This window comes from Phascolarctos cinereus, unplaced genomic scaffold (genome assembly GCF_003287225.1).
Source record: "Phascolarctos cinereus isolate Bilbo 61053 unplaced genomic scaffold, phaCin_HiC Scaffold_3;HRSCAF=262, whole genome shotgun sequence".
Lineage (NCBI taxonomy): Eukaryota > Metazoa > Chordata > Mammalia > Diprotodontia > Phascolarctidae > Phascolarctos > Phascolarctos cinereus.
The window spans coordinates 51274974-51297094 of NW_027555736.1; the positions used below are offsets into that span (position 1 = coordinate 51274974).

General features: G+C 44.5%; 1 long non-coding RNA gene across 1 annotated transcript in view; it reads left to right on the top strand.

The window, feature by feature from the left end:
• The first annotated feature begins 15947 nt into the window (after positions 1 to 15947).
• LOC110221491 (uncharacterized) overlaps positions 15948 to 22121 on the top strand; it is a 28712-nt gene continuing 22538 nt past the window's right edge. The window contains exon 1 of the long non-coding RNA XR_013485184.1: positions 15948 to 16188. This is a non-coding gene — a long non-coding RNA (uncharacterized LOC110221491). The remainder of the gene's footprint in view (positions 16189 to 22121) is intronic.

Here is a 22121-nt window from a genome sequence, read left to right on the forward strand (position 1 = left end):
ATTTCATAGAAACCCAGAAAAACTACTTTGAACTGATGTAGAGTGAAGTGAGCAGAACCAGGAGAAAAATATATACTACAATGTCAGCGTTGTAAAGGTGAACAATTCAGAAAGATTTAAGAACTCCAATCACCTCAATGATCAATCATGATTCCAGAGGGCCAATGATGAAGAATACTACCCACCCTTGACAGAAAAGTGCTGGATTATTATGTAGAATGAAACACACATTTTTGGACATGACCAATGTGGGGATTTGTTTTGTTTGACTATGCTCATTTGTTTCAAAGGTCTTTTTTTTTTTTTTAGAAGGGGGAAAGGTGGACAGCTAGGTGGCACAGTGGCTAGAATGCTGGGCCTGGAGTCAGGAAGACTCATCTTCCTAAATTCTAATCCAGCCTCACACACTTACTAGCTGTGTGACCCTGGGCAGGTCACTTCACCCTGTTTGCCTCAGTTTCCTAATATACAAAGTGAGCTGGAAAAGGAAATGGCAAACCACTCTGGTATCTTTGTCAAGAAAATCCCAAAGGAACTGAACAACAGAAGGTAGGAAGAGAAAAAGAATGCTTGATAACTGAAAAAGAGGAATTTTTTTAAAAAGAAAAAATAAAGGACATCTATTTTAAGAATTTCTGATTATAGGGCTTATGTACCCTGGCTTCTCCTTCCCTCTGCCCTCCCCCCCAAAAAAAGAATCAGAGGATAGAGGGAAAATGCAAAGGATCTACCAATTATCTCTCTCTCTCTCTCTCTGGCTTTTTGGTGAGCAATTGGGGTTAAGTGACTTGCCCAGGGTCACACAGCTAGTAAATGTCAAGTGTCTGAGGCCAGATTTGAACTCAGATCCTCTACCAATTATCTCTTGAAAGAAACCTTTGAAGGATGAATCCCAAGAATGTCATCTAGAGCTTACACATCAAAGAAAAAGTACTGTAAGCAATCAGGTGAAAAAAAAAAGTTCAAGAACCCAGGAAACATACTCAGGATCATATAAGACTTAGCAACATCTACTAAAAACCAAAGATCTGGAAATATGATAGTCTAAAAGGCAAAGCATATATAAATATATATATATATATATGTATACGCACACACACGCGCACACACATACACACACACACACACACACATACATACACACAGAGAATAACTTATTCTGCAAAGGTCAGTATAATCCTAGAGAGGAAAAAATGAACCTTAATGGAAAAGAATTTCAAGCATTCCTGATGAAAAGACCAGAGTTGAGGAAAAACTTTGAAACATAAACACAAGGGTCAAGAGAAACCTAGAAAGGCCAGTTAATCTGAACAGTTAATCTGAATACAAGATGATGAAATGCTAACATTTAAACAGAAAGAAAAGAAACAAGTGTCTCTTCAGATTCTTAATGGAGTTAAATAAGATAGAGGACCTGTGTACATATGGATTGGTTTGGTTTCAATTATTTTGAGAAGAGAAATACAAGGAAAGGTAAAAGGAATACATTAGTGTGGAAAAGATTAAGAAGGAAGTGTAACTTATTTTTCATAATTGGAGTAAGAGAGAAGAATATATAAACATGGAGGAATGGGTAGAATAGTAATCAGATGAACCTCACTCATACCTGAATGGGACAAAAAAGAGTTTAACACACATATTTAGATGCAGAAACAAAACATTTGTTACAGAAATACATGATATCAGGAAAGAAGCAGGCCTAGGAGAGGAAGAGGCTAAAAGGGAAGATAATACTGGAGAAGAATAGTTACAAGCAAAATGAGAACTTTGGAAAGTGGATACTGAAGAGGGGATTGAAAAGAAAAAAAAAAGTAAGAACCAGTGATGGGGTCTGGTCAAGAGGAAGGGAGTAGGGATCATGGGATGGAAGAAGCTCTTCAATTAGAAACTACTGGTATTGATCATGTTCCTTTTCAGTCACTACCTCCTCCTTCTTTGTAAAGAGGGATGTTCAGGGGGCCTATGAGAAAAATCAGAGGAAAAAATCTTTATAGCAAGTTTCTTTGATACAGTTCTAATACTCAAGATATATAGGGAACTGATTCAAATATACAACCATTCCCCAAAAGAAAAATGGTGAAGAATATGAACAGGCAATTTTTGGAAAACAATAAAAGCTATCGATATCCATATTTAAAAAAAAAGATTCAAATAACTAATTTGTTATAGTTGTTCAGTTATTTTTCAGTTATATTCAATTCTTCATGACCGCATTTGGGGTTTTCTTGGCAAGGATACCAGTGTAGTTTGCCATTTTCCTCTCCAGCTCATTTTACAGATGAGGAAACTAAGGTAAAGAAGATTCATTGACTTGATCAGGGTCACACAGCGAGTAAGTGTTTGAGGCCAGATTTCAACTCAGGAAGATGAGTTTTCCTGACTCCATGCCTGGCACTCTATCCATGTCCCACCTACTTGCAACTCTAAATTTCCATCTCAGACCCATCAGATTGGCAAAGCTAACAAAGGAAAATGATAATTGTTGGACACGTATGAGAGAACAGACATACTAATGAATTGTTTGAGAAGGTGTGGATGAGTCCAGCTATGCTGGAAAGCTATTTAGAACTACAACCCCCAAATTACTATACTGTGCATACCTTTGGACCCATTCTAAAATGGTAGCCAATCAAACACTGTTATTACACTTACGTCCCAAGGAGATCAAACAAAAAGGAAAAGGGCTCATGTGTATAAAGATATTAATAGAAGTGCTTTTTGTTGTAGTAAAATACTAGAAACCAAGACAGTGTCCGTCAATTGAGGAATGGCTGGATAATTTATGGCATATGAATGTAATGGAATATTATTACACCATAACAATTAAAGAGATGATTTCAGAGAATTCTAGGAAGATAAATGAACTGATGCAGATCAGAGTGAGTAGAGCCAGATGAACAATACAATAACAACACGGTTAAAGAAAAAAGACAGCTTTGAAAGACTTAAGCAATGATCAATCACACTTCAGAGAACCTGTGTTGCAACGTTTTTCCTGCTCTGGACCAAAAAGGTGATGAAATGAAGGTGCAGAAAGAGATTTATATATTTTTCAGACATTACCAGTGTGTGAATATGTTACGCTCGACTATCCTAATTTTTACAAACTTTTATTTTTTTAACTGGTTTGGGGATTTGTTGGGGGGGGCGGTCAGCAATAGTGATGTAAAAGGAAAAAAATAAAAATGGACAATCTAAACAGAAAAGAATAGAGGGAAGTTCAGAAGGAAGCATAGACAATTAGGACAGCTTTGAAAATAACATGTTGAATTATTATGTATTTTTTTTTAAAAAGCAGTTTGTATGGAATAGAGATTCATGGTTTCATATATAGGCATCTTTTATGTTCTACTCTGTATGCTCTTTTTAGTGTTTAAGTTCCAAATAAAAAATAAAACTTGAAGCAAAAAAAAAATGAGGAAAATAATGTCTGACTCAAGAAATCAAATAAGGAGTTCTGGTTGTAGCTGCCTTTATCCTTATCCCAGGAATTCATTCCTGATGAAATTGGCAAATCCCTACACCTCTCTAGGCCTTGATTTCTTCACCTATAAAAGGGGATAATAACAGCACCTGTTTCACAAGGTTTTTGTGGGGATCCAAGCAGATAATAACATGTAAAGTTCTTTTGCAAACCTTAGAGTACTTTATAAATGCTAGTTATTATTATTATACACAAAATGAAGTATCTTCAATAGGTGTTTTCTCAGCTCTCTTTCATGTCTAAGCCTGTACTCTATAAAGTGATATCAAGAAATTGTTGAAGGGTAAATGCTGTTATTTCCCGACCTGAGAGAATGTGAATCCCTTCCTAGATGTGCTCTTGTAGGGGAAGCTTGCTCCTGATGCCTGCTGTTCTGTTTTCTGTAGAATGAAAGGTCTGGCATGGTTGTGATTAGACAGAATGAAGATAGATCACATTTGCAGCCCAGGTCCTCCTATGCCAAAAGCCAGGGCTTCCTACACTTCTGTAAAGCATCCTCTGGAGGCAGCTATTAATAATGCCAATGATATTATTATGAGCTCTCATAAAGTGCTTAAAGGTTGGCAAGTTGCTTTACATACCTTAACTCACTTGAGCCTTACAATAATCCTCTGAGTTAGGTACTGTACCATGTTATTATTCCCATTTTGTGAATGAGAAGACTGAGACTCAGAGAGTCAATATGATTGTCTATACTTGTGTATTAGGGGCTGGCCAATAAACCCAGTCCTTATGAACCTGCACAGAGTGCATTGATGTGCTTGGCTGTTTGCTGTATTTTCTCACAAAGAAGAGACTTAGGAGCCTGCTTTTGGGAGAATCGTGATGGCATGAGACATTCTATAACTGGTTCTAGTCTTCTAACCATGTGGTGGACAGCAGCCTCTTTGACCAGTGGTCATTTTGGAATCAGAACTGGGGGCTTTCAAAAGGCTTTGGTCAGCTTTGGCCTGTCCTCTCTTTCTTTTAGTGGGATCTTTGCTCTTAGCTGACAGTGTCCACTGAAAAACAATACTGAAAGAGGAGAGGCGTTGGATTCTCTCAAAGCCAATATGGCCCATGACTATGGGCCTTGGTTCTTTGCTCACCTCAGTGTTTGCTCCGTGTTGTGCTAGATGAGGGAAGTTGGAGGCAATGACCAGGTGAATTTTGAAAGATCAGAAACGTCTCTGTGACTCAGGAGATGAGTCCATGCTGGTAGGCCAGCATCAATGCCGCAAGTAGTAACCTTTGGGATCCAGATCAGCAATAAATAAGACAAGAATCCATCTAGCAACGATGCTGAATTTGGACGCGGATGTGGTGGGACCAATTTTATCTAGAAATGGTGTTAAATCTGGGCCCACTCCCTCCAGAGACCAAAGTGGGATTAGGAAGAATATCCTTTTGGTGCTGGGGAAAATGCTTGTACTTTTTTTGCTATATTTTCCAAGTAAATTTCCCTTTGTAAAAGCTAATTGATGTTAATGGATTAAATGGAATTAGGGCACAAGTAACTGCTAGGCTAACAATGGAGGGAATACACTTGGAATGGAGGGCTCCAGCATATAGCAGTGGAGAAGACACACCTCAACCCCTCAGGGGTGCCCCTAGAAAGGGAGGGCCTGACTCTGAAACACAACCTTCTACACTTGTATTTCTCCTTCATCTTGCATCTGTGTTCCAGGCAAACTGGACACTAGCTGGCCTCCTGAATTCAATGTTTCATTTCCCACCCTTCTGCCTCTGCAGGGGCCTGGAATATGCTCTTCCCTTCCACCTCAGGAATTTAGAACTTTCTTGAAAGCTCAACCCAGGCGCCGTCTTGTCCTGGAAACCTTTCCCCATTCCCCCAGCTGTCAGTGCTCTCTTCCTCCTTGGATTTTATTGTCTTCACATATCTCTTTGCACCATGATATCCCCCCCAGAATTTAGACTTCTCTAGGGCAGAGATGTCTTTATTTTTTTGTCTTTGTATCCACAGTGCCTAGCACATAGTAGGTACTTAATAAATATTTATTGAATTCAATTGCTGAAATTTAAGAGACAGTATTCTAACAAATTTTTCTGACCGATGGTGTTTCCAGTTCATTTCCCTAAAGCCTTCATTGCTTTACCTGCGGAATGAGAAGTTGAACCTAGATTGCAAGACTTCATGGTAGACTGGAAAGGGTTCTGGGTTTGTAGCCAGAGGTTCTGGGTTCAAATCCAACCTCTATCACCAAGTGCCTACATGACCTTGGTCAAGTCAACCTCTCTGGGCCTTGGTTTCCGCATTTGTAAAATGGAGATAATAATACCTGTAGAAACTATTTTACTGGGTTGTTGTGAGACTCAAATGAAATAATGTATGCAAGAGGATTCTGTAAACTTTAAGGCCAATAGAAGTTATTATTATGATCATCAATATACTTGGCAATCTCTTCCTGTAGAGATAGCAGGGTTAAAGTTTATCCCAGAGCAGCCCCGGTGACTTGAAATTCCAAATTAATTGGGTCCAAATTCAGTCAGTCAATAAATATTTATTAAGCACTTGCCATGTGCCAAGCACCAGGCTAAGTGCCTGAGATACAAATGGAGGCCAAAGACAAACGCTGCCCCGGAGGAGCTTACATTCTTGTCGTGAACACATTTTAGTTGTGTTAAAACAAACAGAAAATTCAATTCAAGAGCATTTTTTAAGGCCTAGTATGGGCTAAACACAGTGCTAGGTACCAGGGAGGCAAAGATAAGAAACCAAAAATAGTCTCAAGGAGTCTGCTTGTAGTGGGTAGGGCAGAAGGACAACGTGTACTTGTATAATGCCTCATATTTTATGAGAGAGAGGCTAAAGTAAAGGGTTGGGGAAAGCCCCTTTCTTGTCAGCAAGGGCATAGCAGCTTAAGCTTTAGAGGCAGTTAAGAATTCTGAGAGGTGGGAGGTGAGGAGGGATTGCATTCCAGGCATGAGGGACAGCCCAGGCAAAGGCACCTAGTCTGGAGATGGAATGTCCTATAAGGGAAACAGAAAATAGACTAGTATGACTAGAAGATAAGAGTGAGGGAGGGAGAGATGAAACAAATCTGGGAAGGTCCCCTGGAGGCAGAAAGGGACAATCAGAGCCACTGGAGTTTCTTAGGAGGGGAGTAAGTAGACAGATGAATGAATGGATGGATGGATGGATGAATGAATGAATGAATGAATGAATGAATGAATGAATGAATGGAAAAAAAGCATTGATTGATGCTAGCTTCCTATGGCCAGTCAGTAGGGATACAAATACCAATTGAAGCAGTCCAAACCTTCAAAGAACTTACATTCTTAATAGGGAACACAACACCTACGGGGAAAAGCAGCCAGGGAAGGGAGTTATAATGTGGAAAGTTAGTAGAATGATGCCAAGAATGACTACATCTTGCAGTGGCATGTTCGCAGATGAGGAAACAGGAAAGCAGAGAGATGAAGGGACTTACCCAAGGTCACCCAGATAGCAAGAGGCAGGGCTGAGAAGCAAACCCAGGGCCTCTGGGCCCAAACCCAGTCCTCCATCCACCTTGCCTCAATGCCTCCCTGAGGCCAAGCCCCCAAAAAAGTAGGACCCAGAGAAATCCTACCTCTGCCGCTCTAGAAGGGAAGCAGCTAACAGTACCATGTGTTACCCAAGAGAGGAAGGCTCCTGGAGGGCTGAGTGCTGGACACCTTCCTATACAGCACATCTTTTCCCCTGGGGAGTCAGCCTAGTACCCTGATAACAATGGCTTTGGAGTTAGGAGACCTAGGTTCAAATTCTGCCTCAGCCATTTGCTACCTTTGTGACACTGGGCAAGTCAGTTAACTTCTCTGAGACTCAGTTTCCTCATCTGTAAAATGGGGGGGTGGTTAGGATTAGGTCCAGATGATCTCTGAGGTTTCTTCCAGCTCTTAATCTGTGATCCCATGATTAGTGTTGTGCATGGAAAGGCTCTGAGTCCTGGCCCAGAGCCAGAGAGAGAGAGGGGAACCCATCCTTCCCTAGCACCCAGGCCTGGATCATCCATCCAAGAGGCCCTGTCCTTTGGATGCCCCCTGCCTCCTCCTCCACCAGAAGCCCCATGACTCTACTTGGCTGCCCTAGGACTGGCCAAGACTCCAGAAACAACTGGCAGAGGTAAGTCACTGCTTTATAGGCTAAGTTGAGAGGTGGCTGAGAGCCAGGCCCCTGGGCTCTCTCTGCATCAGTCTCTCAAGTAAGACATCTCCTCTCTGTCTCTCCTCCATTCTCCTCTCCTTCTCTCTCCCCTTCTCCTCTCCTCCCCTCTTTCCCCCTCCTCTCCTCAGTTCTCCAGGCCCCCAGGATGCTTGTTCCAGATGCATGTTCAGGCCTTATCTGACCATTAGCTCTCCTTGCCACCCTCCTTGATCACCCCCACTCCAAACTGCCCTTCCCTTGGCATATCAACGTGCAAGCATGTCTCTTTAAATCTTTCTACCCTGTTGTGTGTCTGCCCTAGACTCAAAGAATCCTAAGGCTTCTAGAAGGGCCCATGCCATTCCTCCAGCTCATTTGACAGATGAGACCCCCAGCTCCCCTCCTAGAGCAGAGATGTGCCCAAGATCAGGGAAGCAGTCAGAAGCCTCTGTTTTGAGCCCAGGAGCTCTGGCTTCAGAGCCAGAGCTCAGGTCCCCTGCTCCCAGAGGAAGGTGGCCCCCACCAGCTTTCCTGGGGCAGCCCAGGTGTCCAGAGAATGTACCCTGCCGAGAGCCCAGCACAGCAATGAGGCACTCAATAAACATTCTGGTGGTAGTTGTTCCTCTCAGGTGCTTTGAACTCCTTGGTTGAGGGTGCTGGGGCCTGGGAAAGGGCTGATCCCCATCTGTCCTCGGGTGCTGTGTGTCCCAGTTTGTGTGTCTGTGCTGGCAGGTGCTCACTGACCCAAACATGTGACCCACAGAGGGTGCCTGGCAAGGGCAGGGAAGGGGGCTGGGCAGGAAACCCCAGGGACTTTGGGCTTCAAGCCTCTCCTGGGCCTCAGTTTCCTCACCTGTACAGTGAAGGGGGTTGTACTCAGGCCAGCACTCAGTAAGGGCTTAATAGATGTTTGTTGATTGACTTACTGATGGATCTATGATCTTAGGATCCCGAGGTCTGCTTCTTGCATGGCCTCAAAGAGCTAAGCTTTAGGAGTATTGATTTGGCAAGTTTGTGGAGGATGGATCAGAAGGGGGAGAGACTAGGAGAAGAGGCATGGAGGTCAATGAAGAGGCTGCTGCAATAGTACTGGGGAGTGGTATTGAGGTCAGAAGCTAAAGCCTAAAGAGTGGGGAGAACCCCTGGATTTCTCAAACTATAATTTAAAGAAATTCTGGCTCAGGACATGGAGTTCTTTTAACCCAATTTCCCTCCCCAGTGGAAGAGTATTTGAAGAATCAAAACAATGTTTGAGGTGGGGCTTTTCCAGCAGGTCAGCTATCCTCCAGTCCAGAGGAAGGGCAGCCTTCCGCTGGGGACAGACTGGTTCTGACTTGTACAGGTCACCAGGTTTCAGGAGAAATCTCCTAATGCAGTAGGAAGGGTCAGTGGACAAGGAGTTAAGTCTTTCTTGTCCTTGAACTAGGAGGGTTGCAGCGACCTGGGCAGAACCTCCCCCTCAATGGTGGGAGTTTCCAGTTCTCAGGACATTGTTTTCAGTCTCTCCTGGGATTCTGGATGCCTTTTTCCCCTTTCTCTCTCCCTCTGCTCAGGTGCTGGAGATCATTATCTGTGCCCCTAAGAAGGACACTGAATTGTCACTGATCATCCTCAGGAATCCTTTGGAACATGGATTCCCCATCACAGCCCCACCCCCATCCAACAACTGCCCTCAGCATCCATTCCTCCATGCCAAGAGAGCCAGATTGCCTTAACCCTGGGGTTCATGGCCACTTTTTAAAGCTCATTCTTGACCTTTTTCAAGACTTGTATTCCAAAAGGGCCAAAGTGGCTCAGATCCCTTATCAGAATATGTTTTTAAATACATCAAATAAAATGCACAGGACTACAGAAGAAACTAATGATATTAACATACAGACAGTTATCAAAATATATGTGTGCATTCATGGGCCCCCTAGGTTAACAATCCTGGTTTAAAGAGGGCTTCCTTCTCCCAAACATTACCAGTTACCCAAACTAGGCAAACAGAAAGAATTCAGGGAAGGGTCAGCAATCTTAAAATGAGATGGTTTGTGTTGATTTGGCCCTGATCTTGTGACCACCTTCAACCTCGTTCCAGCAGATCTCTACCCTCCCCCACTGCCCACCACTGCGTGCTCCAAAGCCCAGTTAAAGCTGGGGCACTACTCCTCAGGAGTGGAGCCAGAGGTCAGCTAGAGTTCCAGTTTATTTTGCAGTGGGTCTGACACCTCCTGTTGTGCCATTGGCCTCTGACAGCTGCGGGGTGTCTGGGAAACCCAAACCAGCTACAACTAGTTTATCAAGGCTTGAATTGGAAGGAAGACAAGAGCTGTTGGATGAGAAAGGCAGGGATGCCATTTACAAGCCATACCCTTGCCAAGGAAGACCCGGTCGTCCTTGGGCATTGACGTAATAACATTTATGTGTATAACACTTTAAAGGTTGCCAAGCTCTTTATATATATTGTCTCATTTGACCCTTGCAGCGATCCTGTGAGGTAAGTGATATCAGCCCCATTTTACAGATAAGCTAAGAAAGTAATGACTTGCCAAACAGGTCATAAGTTTCGGAGGGAGGATTCGAACCCAAGTCTTCCTGACCCCAAGTCCAGCTCAGATACCACTCACTGTGCCAGCTACTTGGTATTTTCATCCCCTCTTCAATCTCCCTCATCCAATCAGTGGCCAAGTCTGGTGGTTCTTAGCTCCCCAACATCTCTTCCATCCCCCATCAGTCCCTTTTCTTTAGTCCAATGGCTGGGACCCTTGTTGAAGCCCTCATTATCTTCCACCTGATCTATTCCAATAACAACCATTTTGGTCTCCCCTTTCCAATCCATCCTGCACGCACAGCTGCCAAAGAGATATGCTAAAGCACTGGACCAATTAACTGGATCAATTAATTACCAGTTAATAGAATCAATTAAGATCAGTTAATTGGATCAATTAACTGGGGAATTATAATATGAAGTAGAATATGATGGAGCTTTTAAAAGGGTTGGATACTATCTGACAGCAGTAATCAAAAAGGCATCATGAAAGAGGTTGAATTTAAAGTTGGATCTTGAAGGTTGAGTTGGATTGTGGGGCTTTTTTCATGGAGGAGGGTAGGATAGTCATATAATAGTATTCCATAGGCACAAATGTAACAAAGTCCTGTAATTGGATTTGCACAAGTATGGAGGGGAGGGGAGGTGTTTCCAGGCAGCGGTTTGGGTGGAAAATACCTGGGGATTTTAGCGCACTGTGATCTTAGTGTGAGTCAGTAGATCTGTGCAGCATCAAGAAAAGTCAATGCAACCTAATAACAATAAATGTATGGTGTCCAAAGGAGGGAGGGGATCATCCCACTCTCCTCTGCCCCGCTATATACACTTCTGGGTGTCATGTTTTCAAAAGGGCTTTGACAAGCTGGAGGTCATCCAGACAAAAATGACTGGGGTGGTAGAGGGACTCAAAACAGTGTTTTGGGACGATGGGTTGAAAAACTGGATGACTTTGTTCTGGAGAAATGACAATGAGAAGGACAGCTAATTTCAAGAAGGATTGCCCCTTGGAAGAAAGATTAATTGGCCTTTTCTTGGTCCTGGAGGGCAGAAGTGGGATCAGTGTTGGAAGTTACCAGGAAGAATATTTCTACTAAATGGAGCTCAAGCAGCAAAGAATATGGCAGTTGAGTGTGGAGGGTGGGTCAGAGGTCGTCTTTGAGCAGACCCTGGATCATCATTGGCTGGAAATGTTGCAGAGGGAAATGGAGATGAGTGGGAATTGGACTGATCATCCTCTGAGTTCCCATCAAGTCTAAGATTCTAGGACTCAGTGGAAGGCAACAAGGAGAAGGAACTTTCAGTAATAGCTAATATCTGGGCAGCTGGGTGGCCTGCAGTTAGGAGGACCTGTGTTCAAATCTGACCTCAGGCTTCGGACCAAACATTTGACACGTACTAGCTGTGTGACCCTGGGCAAGTCACTTAAACCCTGTTTGCCTCAGTTTCCTCATCTGTAAAATGAGCTGGAGAAGGAAATGGCAAATCCCTCCAGTATCTTTGCCAAGAAAACCCCAAATTGGATCATGAAGACAGAACTGAGCAATGACAATAACAACACCTATTTAATCTATCAATTGGTTGATCTACCTTTAGATATATACATCTATATCTATTTATTTTTAGTGAGGCAATGGGGGTAAGTGACTTGCCCAAGGTCTTGTCAAGTGGTTGGTCCGAGGCCGAATTTGAACTCAGGTCCTCCTGACTTCAGGGCCAGTGCCCTATCCAATGTGCCACCTAGCTGCCCCTCTATATATCTATATTCTTGTATCCCAAAAGTCTTAGCTCAGTTTTATAATCCAATAGCTTAATACTGCACTAATACTTTTGGGACACCATGTATGTATATACACATATGTATGCATGTATAAATACATATATATATGTATGTGCTTCCCTAATCTTGTGTATATATATATATATATATATGTGTATATCTTCAAAGTTTACAAAACACTTTGTATATATTATTTCATTTTAAGCCTCACAAGAATGCTATGAAGTAGTTGTTACAGTCATTATTTTTCCCCTTTTATGGATAAGAAAACTAAGATTTCAAGAAAGGTTAAGTCACTCGACCCTGGTCACATTGCTAGTTTTACAAGCTTGATTTGAACTCAGGATTTATAACCACTTTTGAAAAAATAAATTTGATTGATATTTCTTATGCTTTTTTATCGTATTCATTTCTGGGTCTACTCCGCACCCCCTGAATTGAACTCTGTCTTGTAACAGAGAAGCCAGTTAAGCAAAAACGTGGGAAGCAGTGATCGATGATGTGTATAACATTATGCCCAAGTAGCCTCTGAACTGTTAAACTCAAAATGTTTAAAGAATATTTCTGCACCCAGACAGTACCACATGGGCAAAAGACGGAGGGGGCCCAATAACCCTGTGTACACTTGGAAGTGAACTCCTGATGCCCTTAGATCTCCTCTCCCACCCTGCCCCACCGTTGCTTGTTCCAAACAGGGCCATATGCTGCAGCCGAAATATGTCTGTCTGCTTGGGAGCTGAGCCAGGGCTTGGATCAAGCTCCAGGTGATTCTGCTGTAGGGCCTGACACCTCTCTCTCTCTCCCTTTGCTCTGCTGGCCTGAGAGGCTGAGGGCAGAGAACTGGAGGGCCAAGCTGTGGGGAGCATTGGATGTCAGGTGGAGGCATTAGCCCTTCTGTGGGTGGTAGAGCCATTAAAGGTAATTGAGGAGGGGAGTGACATGCTTTGAAAGGGTCCTTTGCTTGCAGGGGCTCTTTCACTAAGCAACGGTGTCACCAGACAACTTGAGGCCCCAAGGAAAAGATCTGGTCACTCAACAACATTCTTGGCTTTGCCAGGGTCTCTTACTCTTTCTCTCTTTTCTCTGGCTCAGCTGGACTGACTTGTGACCCTCTCTGCAGATCACCACAGCCTGCCTGGGAGCTATTGCTCTGGGTAGATGTCGGCAGTCTCTTGCAACACATCTAACTCCTGTCTGACCCCTCTCTGCTCCCTGGCAAGATGGCAGCTGGAGGAGGCCGTTGGAGTGAGAAACAGCCTTCTTCTGCCTCCTGGCAGTGTGAACTTGCATAGATCACAGCTGAGAAAGGGTGGACTCCGATACAGGAAATGGAATGGCTGTGATCAGGCCCTTTCCACCAAGGCTGGGCTTCCTGCCCCATTACTGTTGCCAGGGACATGCTGAACAAAGGAAGGGGACCTTCTTCCTCCAATGGATTCAATTGGCATCATTATAATTAGCCATTCCACTTGGTGGGATCCCCCCATCCCTTATTCCTGAGAGTTCACATGGTGTATAACTCTTACCGATCGGGCACCTGTGTCCTTGGTAGGATTCCAGACACATAGAGACATAGGCCTCCTTTGTATTAACATGATTACAGGTCCCCACCCCTCAACTGCTCTCCTTGACTTTATCTAGGTCAAGTAGCAGCAGTATGTAGCCTCCAGCCAGGAAAACACCTGGAAATATTTACATTTAGGGTGCCGCCCCAGAAAGATACTTTCTCCATCCAAAGGAAAATCCATTTTTAAAAGTTAAATAATTTTATTGATGCCTTTCTTTTTTAAACAACAACTTTATTTCTAAATATATCTCTCTCTCCTTCCTCTACCCCAGGAATCCATTCCTTGTAACAAAAATTTAAAAAGAAAGAAAAAAAACAGTTGAGTAAAACCAAGCAAAATATTCCAGACCCATAGTTTCCCCCACTCCTGACCTTCCTCTACACGCTTCAGACCCCTCTACAAGGAAGACAGAGAGATGCATTTTCTCCATTTTTCTTGGGGGGCCAAGGTTGGTCTTGTAATTAGACATCATTACAGAGGATCTATTTTTCAAGCATCTACATAAAAGGCAATATTGTATGATGCAAAGATTCTCAGAGTGTGATCTGAGGACCCCTGGGAGTCCCCTAGACCTTTTCAGGGAGTCTATGAGGTCCAAACTATTTTCATAATAATTTTAAGGCATTTTCATTTCTAACATGGTAAATGCTGTTGGGGGCATTGGTCCTCAATAAATTTTAGGAATAAAGGGGTCCCGAGACTTAAAAGTTTGAGAAGCAATGGTATGGTGGAATGAGGCCTAGACCTAGAGTGAAGAGAACCCAGGTTCATACCCTGGCTCTGACACATCTTCTGTATCAGCCACTGCCTGATTATTGGGTGCTTTACAAATCACTTAACCTCGCTTTGAGCCTCGGTTTCTCATCTGAAAAATGGAGCCAGTATTACCTACAGTAGAAACTGAGAAAGGGTGTTATAAGGAAAGTGCTTTGTAAAAGCTAGTGCATAATTATGAGTTATTTTTATTTGTCGAAATCCTTCACATTCCTGATTTGTCCAATATCTTCTTGTATCAGAGGGAGACTGGTGTAATAGATATGCAAGTAGAATGTAGGCTTCTTGAGGGCAGGCAATAGTTTATTATTTTATTTTTTTGGTCTTTATATCCTGAGAGCCTATCAAAATGCTTGCTATGGCCAGGTAGGCAGCAAGCATGTATTAAGCACCTATTGTATGCCAGTCACCGTGCTAAGTGCTGGGGATACAAAGAAGGAAAAAATTCCTGTTCTCCAGGAGCTTACAGTCTAATCCGGGAGATAACATGCAAAAATAGCAACTAGGTGGTGCAGTGGTCTGGAGTCAGGAAAATCAGAGTTCAAATCCGGCCTCAGACACTAAGTGTGTGTGACCCTGGTCAAGTCACTTAAGCCTGTTTGCCTCAGTTTCCTCATCTATAAAATGAGCTGGAGAAGGAAATGGCAAACCCCTCCAGCATCTTTGCCAAGAAACCTCCAAATGGGGTCATGAAGAGTCAGACATGACTGAACAACAAATGTACAAAAAAGATAAAGACAGGATTGATAATTAACAGAGTGAATGCACTAGAATGAGGAGTGGTCAGTGAGGGCTGTTTATAGAAGACGAGATCAGTATTATTATTGTGGGCTGGGGACAGATTGCTTAATTAGCAATTCTCCACTGGAATCCAGACCCAGAGAAATCCAATGACTGGCCGAGGTCAGCCAGCCGCAAGTCAGTCACAAAACCAGGTCCCTCTCCCTCGCACTGCTCTACTCCTTTTGAAATTGCTCCTGGGAGCCTATCTGGCCCCCGCCCCCGCCCCCGCCACCCGGCCATTATCGGGTGATCAAAGTCACAGACTCATTCCCAGTTATTGCAACTCCAGAAATTTCTCCAGGGCAGAAAAGAGTTGGCAAAGGGGAAAAAACCCCCAACACATTCCCAGAGACCAGAAGTTTCCTGCTTCATCGAATCTGCTTAGTCAGTTTCCCTCATTTGTGGGTCACAGAGGAGATGGGGGCAAAGGGCAGTCATCAAAGGTGTCTGAGGCTTTGGTGCCTTAGGGCCAGTAGGTCTAATGGGCCACTGGGGACTGGCTGCCCCCCTCCCCACCCCCATCTCCTGCCCTGGCAGCAGCGCCGACAGAGGGGAGGGGTACAGTGGAGTCGAGGTGGCTGAGGGCAGCCAAATCGGGATCCAGGGAGAGTGAGCAAGAGCTGAGTCTCCCTCCTCTTCCCTCCCCCCTTCAGTCCCCCGCTGCTCAGCAGCCCTGGGAAACAGTGTGTGAGCCACGAAATGCACTCCCCCGTGTTAGGGCAACGTGCAGAGAAGCTCATAGCCAGGCAGGCCGCAGGCCGGTGTCTGACCCGTGCAGCAATCCCCGCCCACAGGAAGCCCTCTCTCCACCCTCTGCTTCCTGACTCCCCCCCCCCCCCCCCCCCCCGCTTCTCGCCTCAGGCTCCTTGACGAGAACGGAGGGGGTGGGTAGGCTCCATCTCACAAACTGAGGGGGGTGGGCCAGGGGGAAGCTAGCTGGCTGGAGTTTTTTCTATTTCCATGGATACTGGCACTTGCCAGGCACCCCACACTGGTGGGCTGACCTGACAGGCGTATCTGGTGGAGTTTCCATGCCACTCCAAGGTCATGCTAGATGGTGTCCCATCACCCCCTGGTACAGGATGGCCCATATCCTTCCTACCCAAGCTTGGACGCCAAGATTCAGCTGCACCTGTCCAGACCCACGTGAGTGCCCCACTGGGGGGGATGAGTTTGGGAAAGCAGCTTCAAACCGTCCACACTGTTTATCTTTCCATCAGTTGGCGGCCACAGTCATGGGGAGTAGTAAAGCCAGAGCTCTGAACTCCCAAACTTGGAGCATCCCACAATCAATGAAGAAAGGTCCAGGACTCAAGAGTCACAGCTGGGATCAACTTCTCTATCTTAGCCACCTAAGAGATGTAGGGTACGGTACTTAGTCTGGAATACCTAAGTTCAAATCCTGCCTCAGATACTTAAGAATCATGTGACCTTGGTCAACTCACTTAACCGTTCTCAGCCTCAGTTTCCTCATCTGTAAAGGATAATAAAAGTTAAGTACTTTTCTTGCCCTTTATGGATGAGGAAAGGCAGCCAGGTGGTACTGTGCTAGGCCTGGAGTCAGGAACACTCAACTTCCTGAGTTCAAATCTAGCCTAAGACACTTACTAACTGGATGGCCCTAGGCAAGCCACTTAACTCTGCCTGCCTCAGTTTCCTTATCTGTAAAATGAGCTGGAGAAGGAAATGGCAAATCTCTGCCAGGAAAACCCCAAATGGGGTCATGAAGCATTGGACATGACTGAAATGGCTGAAGAAAAACACAGATGAGGAAACTGAGGTAATCACAGAGTCATGAGAATCAAAAAAGAAAACACATCTTACAACGCTTTGCAGACCTTGAGGCGTTACATAAATGCCAGCTCGAGGCCCGTTTCCCTCTTGGCATCTCTGTCTACTCTGTAAAATGAGGGAGTTCAGTCCGGGATCCCTCCAGCTCTAAATCTTCATCTAAATCCCACCCCCCTATTCTGGGGCCTGTGATAAAGAGACGTGTGGATTGTGGTGAAAAGGAGGATGACTTTGGAGTCAAAGGACATGGGTTCAAATCTTGGCTTTCTTATTATCTAGGTAGTGTTACTTCCTGTCTCTGGACCTCAGTTTCCTCATCTGTAAAATGTGTACATGAGGGGAGATGGAACAGATCCCTTTCAACTCTCTAAATATCTGATCTTATCCCAGGCTTCTGATATTCTTTTATCCTCTGCTGCTACCCTAGCGCTCATCTCTGCCTCCTTCTCCGTGAAATAGGTAGCTATTTACCATCTTCTCCCCCTTCTTTAAGAATTATTTTAAATTGATTATATAATTGAAGCCTCCCTATTCACATTTAAAAACCAAAAAACCAAATTTAGGTGATAAATCTGGGTTTTTGGTTTTTTGGTTTCTTAAATATGAATAAGGAGGCTTCAATTAACCACCACTAAAGATCAGGAGACCTTGGATTTCTTTCCTATTTTGGCTCCTGACTCTGAGAGTAAGTTGAGTCCTGTCTCTGGGTCTCAGTCTCCCCTTCTGGACAATGGGGATAAGACATCCCACGCCTTTCTGACCTTATCGAGCATGGTTGAGGGTGAGTCAGACAACACTAGGGAAAGCTGCAGTTGTAGAGAGAAGCTCTTGCTTGGGAAGAAGGTGAGACTAGGTGAGGCAGATTTAGGGGATGAGTGTACCTCTTGAAACGGGGATGGGAGGTGCTTACAAGTGACTGACGGCCTACGGACCTGCTTTACTTCTGATGTTCACTTGATATCATTGTCTCTGTTGTGTAGAAGAGGGAACTGAAAGGGGTTAAGTGACTTTTGCAGAAGCAAGATTCAAACCCAAGACTTGCCTGATCCTCAAGGCAGGACCCTGCCCATTATACCAGACTGCCTCTCCTGTATAGTAACAAGGCACACTAAGGAGATGGGAAGAACACCAGATGTTGAGTCAGAGGATTGAGTTCGCATTAATTCAACAGAGTCAATTAAACAAACAGTCATTCTCTGTTTTTGTTGTCTTAGAGCTGTTTTCTTATCTATAAAATGAGGAGGGGGCTACATGGTGCAGTGGGTACAGCACTGGCCCTGGAGTCAGGAGGACCTGAGTTCAAATCCACCTTCAGACACATAACACTTACTAGATGTGTGACCCTGGGCAGGTCACTTAACCCCATTGCCTAACCAAAAAAAAAAAGAATTAAAAATAAAATAAAATAAAATGAGGAGATTGGTAGAGGTGACTTTACATGATGTCTCTTCTAGGACCATGGGGTGGTATTCCACCATATAATCTGTTGTCATTCAGTTGTTCGGTTGTATCTGACTCTCCATGACCCCATTTGGGGTTTTCTTGGTAGGGATACAGCCGTGATTTGCCATTTTCTTCCCCAGCTCATTTTACATATGAGGAAATTGAGGCAAACAGGATTAAGTGACTTGCCCAGGGTCATACAGCTAGTAGGTGTCTGAGGCCAGATTTGAACTCAGGAAGATGAGTCTTCCAGACTCTAGGGCCACTTAGCTGCCCCTCCACTATATAGAGACATTCCTTCATTCATCTGTCTATTTAACAAACATTTATGAAGTGCCTACTATGTACCATTTACACATAGTAGGCCTAAGTGATATAGTAGAGGGCTAGACTTGGGATCATGAATTGCTAAGTTCAAATCCTACCTCAGTCACATTAGTATGTGACTGTGTGACAGTTAGCTGTGTGACCTTGAGCAAGTCACTTACCCTCTGCCTCAGTTTCCCCATATGTAAAATGGGGATAACAATAGTTGCTGCCCTACCTGGTTGTTGTGAGGATCAAATAAGGGTAAGAAACAAAACACTTTGCAAACCTTCAAGAATTATCTGTTGTTGTTGTTGTTATTGATATCATTATTGTTATTTGGAAGTATGGGATAATTATTACTACTTCTGATACTCAGAGGTACACTAATGGCTGAAGTCAGACCAGCGTCTCTCCACTCTTTGGAAGGGGGGCTCATGGTAGAAACAGCCAGCCAGGGAGCCTCGACACTCCTAGATCTGACCTCAGGCCACCCGGGGCTTCCCAGTCTCCTGGATCATCAGCTGTATTCGCTGTTTGACAGAAGGTGGAGGCTGGGTGATTCACAGCTCACAGGAACACCAAGACCTGCAAACAAACACGCAGCCACTCTGGATGCCTGGGAGCTCAGCTGCATTCTGCGGGACGTGCGGCTCATCATGAAAAGATATTTCAACAAAGGAGTCAGAGAGACATGTGAGAGCTCAGGCTGGGCTAACGTTGGGCAGGAGGGGGGAAATGGATTTGGGCAGCATGTAGCAAGCGGACTTGGGGAATGCCCCCAGCACTACTGGGCACAATCCCAAGGGGTCAAACCATTGGTGCTGCTCCCTTTTCCCAGCCCTTGCTGGGAAGGTTGACATAGTAAAGGTCTAACTGTCCTCTGAGACAAAGTCCTACTCTGAGAGATCAAAGAGGACCTTAGACCTTGAAATATGCTCTTCCTCCTCTGCAGCTTCCTTTCCTTGCTCCCTCTCTCATTACAAGTCTGGGAAGGATGAGGGACTACAGGTGATGGCCTGAGCTGCCTGGATATTCCAGATGTCTTGCTTCAGTCTAGGAGGCGATTTTGACCCAACTGAACACTCACTCATTTCTTCTTCTTCTTCATCATCACCTCCACCCCCACCCCACCATCATCATCATTTCATTCATCACCATCTACCTTTCTTTTTTTGTTTGTTTGTTTGTTTTTAGGCAATTGGGGTTAAGTGACTTGCCCAGGGTCACACAGCTAGTAAGTGTCAAGTGTTTGGTCTGAGGCCAGATTTGAACTCAGGTCCTCCTGATTTCAAGGCCGGTGCTCTATCCACTGCACCACCTAGCTGCCCCCACCATCTACCTTTCCATAGAGCTTTCACATGTATGGTTGGTTATAGTTGGGTTCCTTATGGTAATGCTATTCAATATGGCAAGCATCTATCAAGACCCACCAGGTGCAAGGCACTGTGCTAGGCTGGGGGAATGAAGAGAACTGGCACCAAGTTGTTGTTCTTCAGTTGTTCAGCTGTGTCCAACTCTACATATGACCACACGGACCAAGTCCATGGCAAAGATACTGGACTAGTTTGCCATTTCCTTCTCCAGTGTATCTCCATTTTAAAGATGAGGAACTGAGGCAAATAGAAATTAAGTGACCTGCCTAGAGGCAGCTAGGTAGCAAAGTAGATAGAACACCAGGCCTGGACTCAGTGAGACCCGAGTTCAAATCCCATCTCACACTTACCAGCTATGTGAACCTCAGCACACAGCCTCAGCTTGCCTCAGTTTCCTCATCTGTAAAATGAGCTGGAGAAGGAAATGGCAAACCCTAGTATCTCTGTCAAGAAAACCCTAAATGGGGTCAGGGACAGTGGGATGCCACTGAACAACTGAACAAGATTTGCCTAGTGTCACACAGCTAGTAAGTGTGTGAGGCCGGATTTTAACTCAGATCTTCCTGACTCCAGGTCCAGTTTTCTATCCACTTCACCACCTGGCTGCCCACCTGGCACATTGTAGGTGGGTAATAAATGCTAGTTGACTTACTGAGTAACTGCCACCTTAGCTGAACATAGTAGGAAGCTTGAGAATCTAAGAGTTATAGGTGAGGCTGACTGTGCAATATTATTATCCCCATTTTACAGATGAGAGAACCAAGACTCACAGACTTGCCAAGAATCACAGAGCGAGTAAATTTCAGATCTAGGATTTAGGCCCCAGCCCTTCATCATTGGTATTTTCACACTGATTTTTCCACCTGATCCTCGTAACAGCCCTGTGAAGTTTGCAAGGGAAGAGATGTTACTTATTCTCATTTTACAGATGGAGAAACTGAGGCATAGAGTGGTTAAGCGCAGCATGGTGTAGTGGAAAGAGCTCTGGATTTAGAATCAGAGGCCAAGGATTGGTAATCTGACTCTGACACTTTCTGCGATATCACCTAGGGCAAGTCACTTAATCTCTCAGACCTCAATTTCCTCATCCATTAATCAAGGCTGGAGTGGATGACTGCTCAAGACCTCTTCCAACTCCAGGTCCATGGTCCTAAGAAATTTATTCATCAACTTAATGGTGCAGCCAAGACCAGGGCCTTCCTAGGCGTTGAGTGTAGCCAAATAGAAATTCATTGGATGGAGTTAGCAATTATTGTCTTTAAAAAATGAAAATATTCTTTAATGATTCATCTTGTTATCTGGGTTCTAGTGTAAGGAGCAGGACCAGGACCATTGCACCAGCCTGACAGAGATGCTGAGAGTGGAGTTAGTGGCAGGTGAGCATGGGAAGCCTGCAGATAGAAGAGTAATAGCCGCATTTATGGAGAGATGTCATAGCATTACATAGAAAGGGCCAGCCTCGGAGCCAGGAAGAGCCGGGTTCAACGCTCCTCGCTAAACGCATGTTAGCTGCGTGACCCAACACCAGTCATGGATCTCAGCACCCTCAGGCAACTCCCTCAGACTAGAAGTCGGGGGTGGGGGTGGGGGTGTTGTCTGTTTCTAGTAGAAGCAGGAGTTTTCACCCTGGGCTTTTATCCCCCAGTGTGATCAAATTATAGGTCCTGACTGAAAAAGTATGGCACTCTTCAAGATTTGAAAAGGGGCTTATATTTCTTATTATCTCGTCTGAACCTTCCTCTCCTGCCGATGAGGACGTATTAGGGGTTCCTACCTAATCTATCAGCAGGGATGCCATTGCTGTCAGGGATCCACCAGGGATGGGGAACCTGGGGCCTCGAGGCCACATGTGGCCCTCTAGGTCCTCAAGTGAGGCCCTTTGACTGAATCCAAACTCAAGGGCTGCCTCAAGGCCGTAGGTTCCCTACCCCTGATCTAGCCTCTAGACAGGCAAAGATGGTCTGTCTACCTTTTCCCCTCTCACCTTCCCACCCCTCAATTTCCCCTTGCAGTTCATTTTGTAACTGAAATTAGAGATTTATATGGCTTAACTAGCATACCCTTAAAAAATATAAGTCCACTTAAGAAAGTTATTGTCACTGGGGCTACTGGTCATTCACACATTAGTATGAAATAGTTCAATCCAATTGATGAAATCAGTTC